Source organism: Macrobrachium nipponense, chromosome 22, assembly GCF_015104395.2.
Source record: "Macrobrachium nipponense isolate FS-2020 chromosome 22, ASM1510439v2, whole genome shotgun sequence".
In the NCBI taxonomy this organism is placed as follows: Eukaryota; Metazoa; Arthropoda; class Malacostraca; order Decapoda; family Palaemonidae; genus Macrobrachium; species Macrobrachium nipponense.
Window position 1 is genome coordinate 3,821,175 of NC_087213.1, and position 6,862 is coordinate 3,828,036.

Here is a 6,862-nt window from a genome sequence, read left to right on the forward strand (position 1 = left end):
GATAAAGTATTGTATACAAGGGGAAAGTAATAAATAAGAACTGAGGAGAGAGAGAGAGAGAGAGAAATGAAACTGAATAACTAGACTCATTAAGAAACAAGAGACCACTGGTGATAGATCGAAGGGACACAAACGGGCTGCGGAATTATAACCAGGGAACATCAGAGACCTCATCCTCATCCACATAAGAAACAGCAGCAGCAAAAGCAACACTTAACTGCTGCAGAAACACCAGCAGAAACAGCAGCAGGAGCCGCACTAACTGCTGCAGGAACAGAAGCAGGAGCAGCAGCAAACACAGCACATGTTGCTGTTGGAACAGCAACAGCAAAAGCAGCACTAACTTCTACATGAACAGAAACAACAAAAAAGCAGCAATAGCAGCATTAATTGCTGTAGGAACAGCGTCGAAAGTAGCACTAACTGATGTAGAAACAGCAGAAAAAAGCAGTACTAATTACTTCTGGAACAGCCGCAAAAGCATTAATAACTGCTGCAGGAACTGCGGCAAAATCAGCATTATTTGCTACAAGAACGGCAGTAAAACCAGCTTTAATTGCTGCAAGAACAGCAGTAAAAGCAGCATTAATGCTGCAAGAACAGCAGTAAAACCAACTTTAATTGCTGCAAGAACAGCAGCAAAAGCAGCATTAATTGCTGCAAGAACAGCAGTAAAAGCAGCATTAATTGCTCCAAGAACAGCATCAAAAGCATTAATAACTGCTGCAGGAACAGCAGCAAAAGCATTAATAACTGCTGCAGGATGAGCAGCAAATGAAGCATTAATTGCTGCAAGAACAGCAGTAAACGCAGCATTAACTGCTGCAGGAAGAGCAGCAAAAACAGCGCTTACTTCTGCATGAACGGCAGCAGTCGATCAAATGGCGTCGAGGAAAAACAAGCTGATGTAAATCAAACTCCCGGAAACAGACTTCACTCGCTCCGGTTATTGTCTCATCTGGTACTCTCGCTTTGTTTTCTCTCTTTTTTTTCTTTTTGTATTTGGACCTTTTTTGAGAATTGATTCTTGGGAGGGGAGGGGATGGGGCTAAGGGGGGAGGGAGGGGAGTTTTCCTTAATTAATTCAAAATTTTGCAAAATTTGGAGGGATACAGGGGAGCAGTAGATAGGGAGAGTGGCGGGGGAAAGGGAGGGGTAAGGTAGGGGGAGTAGTCCAAAGAGATGGGGGGGGGGAGGGGTAGGATGGGAGGGAGAGTGGCGGGAGAGGGGAGTTCGGTTGGGTAGGGGGAGTGGTTCTTTGGGGAATGGGGAGTGGTTAGAGAGATGGGTAGGAGTTTGGGAATTGTTAGGGAGATAGGTAGACATATGGGGAGTGGTAGGGGGATGGGTAAGCGGGCGGGCGGGAGTGGTAGGGGTAGAGGGCCCCCTCATCTCTTCATGGTGGGGAGTACAATATGTTTTCAGAAATGAATGTAGTACTCCCACTACTCCGACTTACTTCACTGTCATTCAAAACTTGCAACAGATGCAAAGGCCTTTCCTACTACCCACGAAATACTGCATCGTAACAAATTCTTGCAAAATTCCTCAGTTTTTACTTACTTTTTACTCTAGTTTGCTTTTTCCAAATTCCAGACGAATGATGCCATAAGGAAGTTTTACAAAAACAAAATTCAATTCATTTCTAAAACGCTGTATGATTACATGGATTATTTTAGTGGCTGACTGCAATTACTGTAGGCCTCTGTATGTATGTATGTATGTATGTATGTATATGTATATATATATATATATATATATATATATATATATATATATATATATATATATATATATATGTATATATATACATAAATAGAAACAGAGAGAGACCTCGTCGACGTCATAACCTTTGATTCGGGTTATATATTTTTGCTCAAAATTTGTGCCTGAAATTCCATCAGAAATTCTGCGAACTATTTGAATGTTAATGGATTCTACATGGAGCCTCGCTGCCTCTACGTAATGGATCGAAAACTTTTAAAAGCTGGAGCTGACCTCATTCATGATGATGAGGTCGTCTGGTCGGCATTCTGTTTTTTTTTTAATGAATTTATATATATATATATATATATATATATAATATATATATATATATATATATATGTGTGTGTGTATGTGTGTGTGTGTGTGCTGTGTGTGTTTGTGCGTGCAAGTACATATATATATATATATATATATATATATATATATATATATATATATATATATATATATATATGTGTGTGTGTATATGTGTGTGTGTGTGTGTGTGTGTTTGCTGTGCAAGGTGCAAGTTATATATATATATATATATATATATATATATATATATATATATATATATATATATATATATATATATATATATATATCATAGATATATTTATATATATAATATATATATATATATATATATATATATATATATATATATATATATGTATATACCGTGATTCAGTTAAATTATCCGAGCTACAAATGTTCCTTTAATATCTAATTCGCTCTACCTCGAATAAATATATGAAAATATATCAATTCCGAGGTAGAGCGAATTAGAAATTAAAGGGCATTTGTAGCTTGAAATATATATATATATATATATATATATATATATATATTATATATATATATATATATATATATCTAATAAAAGGAGCCCAAAAACACCAAATATAGATAAAAAGTACTATATTTCAGAGACTGCGTCCTCCTCTTCAGGTAGATGAATGAGAAAGTTTACAGAAAAGGTGGTATTTATACCAAGAGGTCCATCCACAAACAAGCCATTTTAAGTCACCCCCGCTATAATCTTCCTTTAATCTTCTTAAGGGTTGGTTGAATGAAGACGTTGTCGATCGTGTCCGAAATCCATGCTCCTTTTTGAGATGTTCATTACCTGGCTCTCTATTAATTAGGCCGATTCCATCATTTGACTCTTGTACCGCAGTTGCTGTGCTATAAATTACACGTGACAAATTCCAGTTTATTCTATGGTTATGTTCATTTATATGGTTGAAAATAGCCGAGTTCTGTTGTCCATACCTAACTGACCGTTTGTGTTGTATTAATCTCTGGGGAAGGGATTTACCTGTAAATCCGATGTAAGATTGGTCACAGTCCTGGCATGGGATTTCGTATACCCAGAGTCCTTTGGAGATGTCTTTTGTTGGACGTTAATCAGGGATTTGGCTAAGGTGTTTGGGTAAGTAAATACAAAAGGGTTCGATTTCCGAGGGGGATGGTTATTCTCTTAATCGTGTCCAGGTGGGGAATTATTATTTTATTTTAATTGCGGGGTTTTGGGGGTATCTCTGGTCTTGTCTTTAGGGGGTCGGGTAGAAAATTACGTTTGCTTTGTGAATTGCTTTCTCAATTATATGGTCAGGATATTTTTTTAAAGACGAAAGTGCTTGCGAATAGTTCAAATTCTTTTTTCCAGGAATTCGCCTCCTCACTACGGACCACCATATACAGGTATCTGATTTCATTCTGTTCCGACATTGCTGCCTATAATAGCGTGACTCATTCCAACAGACTTCTACGCAAGTTAAATAACCTAATAGACAATAGTGCATGGAATAATCTTGAGCAACAAGACAAAGTTTTAAACTTATCCAACACCCCCCTTACTGTAAATCAACATTTAGTTTTAAATTTAGGCTTATCCTTTGCCCTTATGCCAGACCGCAAAAAACAACCTAGACTTCATAGTGGCTTTTGATAAATTCATATCTGACAAAAACTACAACCGTGAAGAGATATGTTTAAAAGGAGTGGTTACTAAATGCTTAAACTGACTTACATAAGAAATATCCTGTTCCCCCGCAGATTCATGATAGCCATCCACTCGCTAAAAAAGTTAGATGTTATAATAAGTAGATCCGACAAAGACGGCAAAATCGTAATAATGGACAAAGACTTCTACCTTGACAAAATCAACCAGCTCCTTAGCGACACAACACATACGAAAAACTGACGAAAAATCTCCTCCAAAACGTTCCCACAGAATTTTTTTCGGAAAGTAAGATTAATTGCAAAGACAAAAAGAGTATTGAACTATTAGAGAAATTTAAAGTAATTAATCCTAAATTACCCTATTTTTATGCCTTCACAAAAGCTCACAAAGACAATCTTCCATTCAGACCCATCGTGTCATGTGCCGGTGCTTTCAATTACAAAATTTCTAAAACGGTTAGCTGGCCTCCTTTCCCCTTTTTTAGGCACTTTTTCTCCCAGTCACATTAAACATTCGGAAGATTTTTGTCACAAAATTCAGAGAAACACATATACCACTTCACAACATGAAACTTTTAAGCCTTGACGTAGATTCCCTGTTCACTAAAGTACCAGTACAGGACGTTCTTCAGTTTTTAAGGGTAAAATTATCCCCTATTCAGATCATTTCCCATTGGCGCTTGACAAAATAATAAAGCTAGTTGAATTATGTGCATCTAATAACGTATTTTCATTCGGGGAATCATTCTACAAGCAAAAATTCGGGTGTAGTATGGGTAGTCCTTTAAGTCCTATTTTAGCCAATCTGTACATGGAATACTTTGAATAAATGCGATAAAACCCAAAAACATGCTGTTGGATGAGATACGTGGATGATATCCTAACATTTTGGGATAAGGAGGTGGGGCAATTTCAATGAATTCCTCTCGAAATTAAACACATTAGTGCCCAGCATCAAATTTTAAAGTTGAATGGGAAACAGACAACAAAATTCCTTTTCTTGATGTTTTAATAATCAGAGATACGACAGAATACAAATTTACCATATACAAAAACCAACGTTCTCACTTTCATACATTCACTACTTTAGCTATCATGACGTTACTATCAAGATAGGTGTAGCTAGTAACTTGTTCTTAAGAGCCTTACGTATTTGTTCCCAGAATTCCTGGAAAAAGAATTTGAACTAATTCGCAAGCAACTTTCGTCTTTAAAATATCCTGACCATATAATTGAGAAAGCAATTCACAAAGCAAAAACGTAATAATCTACCGACCCCCTAAAGACAAGACCAGAGATACACCCAACAATAAAAGAATAATAATTCCCCACTGGACACGATTAAGAGAATAACCATCCCCTCGGAAAATCGAACCCTTTTGTATTTACTTACCCAAACACCTTAGCCAAATCCCTGATTAACGTCCAACAAAAGACATCTCCAAAGGACTCTGGGGTATACGAAATCCCATGCCAGGACTGTGATCAATCTTACATCGGATTTACAGGTAAATCCCTTCCCCAGAGATTAATACAACACAAACGGTCAGTTAGGTATGGACAACAGAACTCGGCTATTTTCAACCATATAAATGAACATAAAACAACCATAGAATAAACTGGAATTTGTCACGTGTAATTTATAGCAGCAACTGCGGTACAAGAGTCAATGATGGAATCGGCCTTAATAAAAGAGAGCCAGGTAATGAACATCTCAAAAGGAGCATGGATTTCGGACGGCACGATCGACAACGTCTTCATTCAACCAACCCTAAGAAGATTAAAGGAAGATTATCAGCGGGGGTGACTTAAAATGGCTTGTTTGTGGATGGACCTCTTGGTATAAATACCACCTTTTCTGTAAATTTTCTCATTCATCTACCTGAAGAGGGAGACAGCAGTCTCTGAAAATATAGTACTTTTTATCTATATTTTGGTGTTTTTATGGGCTCCTTTTATTAGATGGAATTCTGTTGTTACAGAACATTTTTACCAGTCTATATATATATATATATATATATATATATATATATATATATATATATATATACATATATATATATATATATATATATATATATATATATATATATATATATATATATCTTATATATATATATATATATATATATATATATATATATATATATATATATATATATATATATATATAATATATATATATCATGAGCAGAAAATGTTCACTTAGTACTAGTGTTAAATTCCCGATTCATTTTCAAAGTAAGAAAACGGACCCGATGCCTTACCGTTCCAGTAATGTGGAATATACAGATATGTTTATTTACGGGGTCAACAGTTCCACTTCTAGGTTACACGTTTGTGAACTCCGCTATTGCACACAAGAGGATACAGGCGATTAGGCCGATGTGAATAAAATACTTCCAAATCAAATGTGTTCTTTAGATACTGAACAAAGGGGGAAAATGCAAGAAGCATCATTGAAACCTTCTTCCTCTTTGTCAATGGTATTCACTGGACTCTTACAAAGAAAAGAAAAGCAAGCCTAATGGAATCTCCCCTCCATCAAAGATAGGCCTATTCATTAAACACCGATCAAAGATTTAAAACGTGTTGTCAAAAATCTTTTCTCCATCCAAAGTATTCATCACTCACCAGTCGAAGTAAAGAACTATATGAAAAAGTTTTCGTTTCTGTCATATTAAAAAGAATGGGAGCATCATGGGATATTCACTTTCTTCATTCTTTCCTGTCAAAGGTCGACTATTCATACAGTATCAAAAGAGTTGAAAAAAGTTTTGAATAAAAAATATGTTTTTAATAAAATGTACTAAAAAGTGAAAAATAAGTTTTCGAAGACACACCAGGATTTAGTTACAATGAATCATGTCTACAAAAATAAAAGTGTGGGAGCTAAACATGGAAGGAAAGCTACAAGAAAAGAAATATATTTCTTATCTCTTGTAGCGTTTCCTTTTATGTTTGGTGGCCACGCATTCATTTTTGTAGACATGATTAAATGTAAGAAAATACTGGTGTTTATCAAAAAGTTTATTTTTTACTTGCTAGCGCATTTTAATAAGTGTTAATTTTTTTTATTTCATACTTTTTAGTTTTGACAAAAACTGTAACCGATTTATGATTGCACCCAACGAAATTGATATCC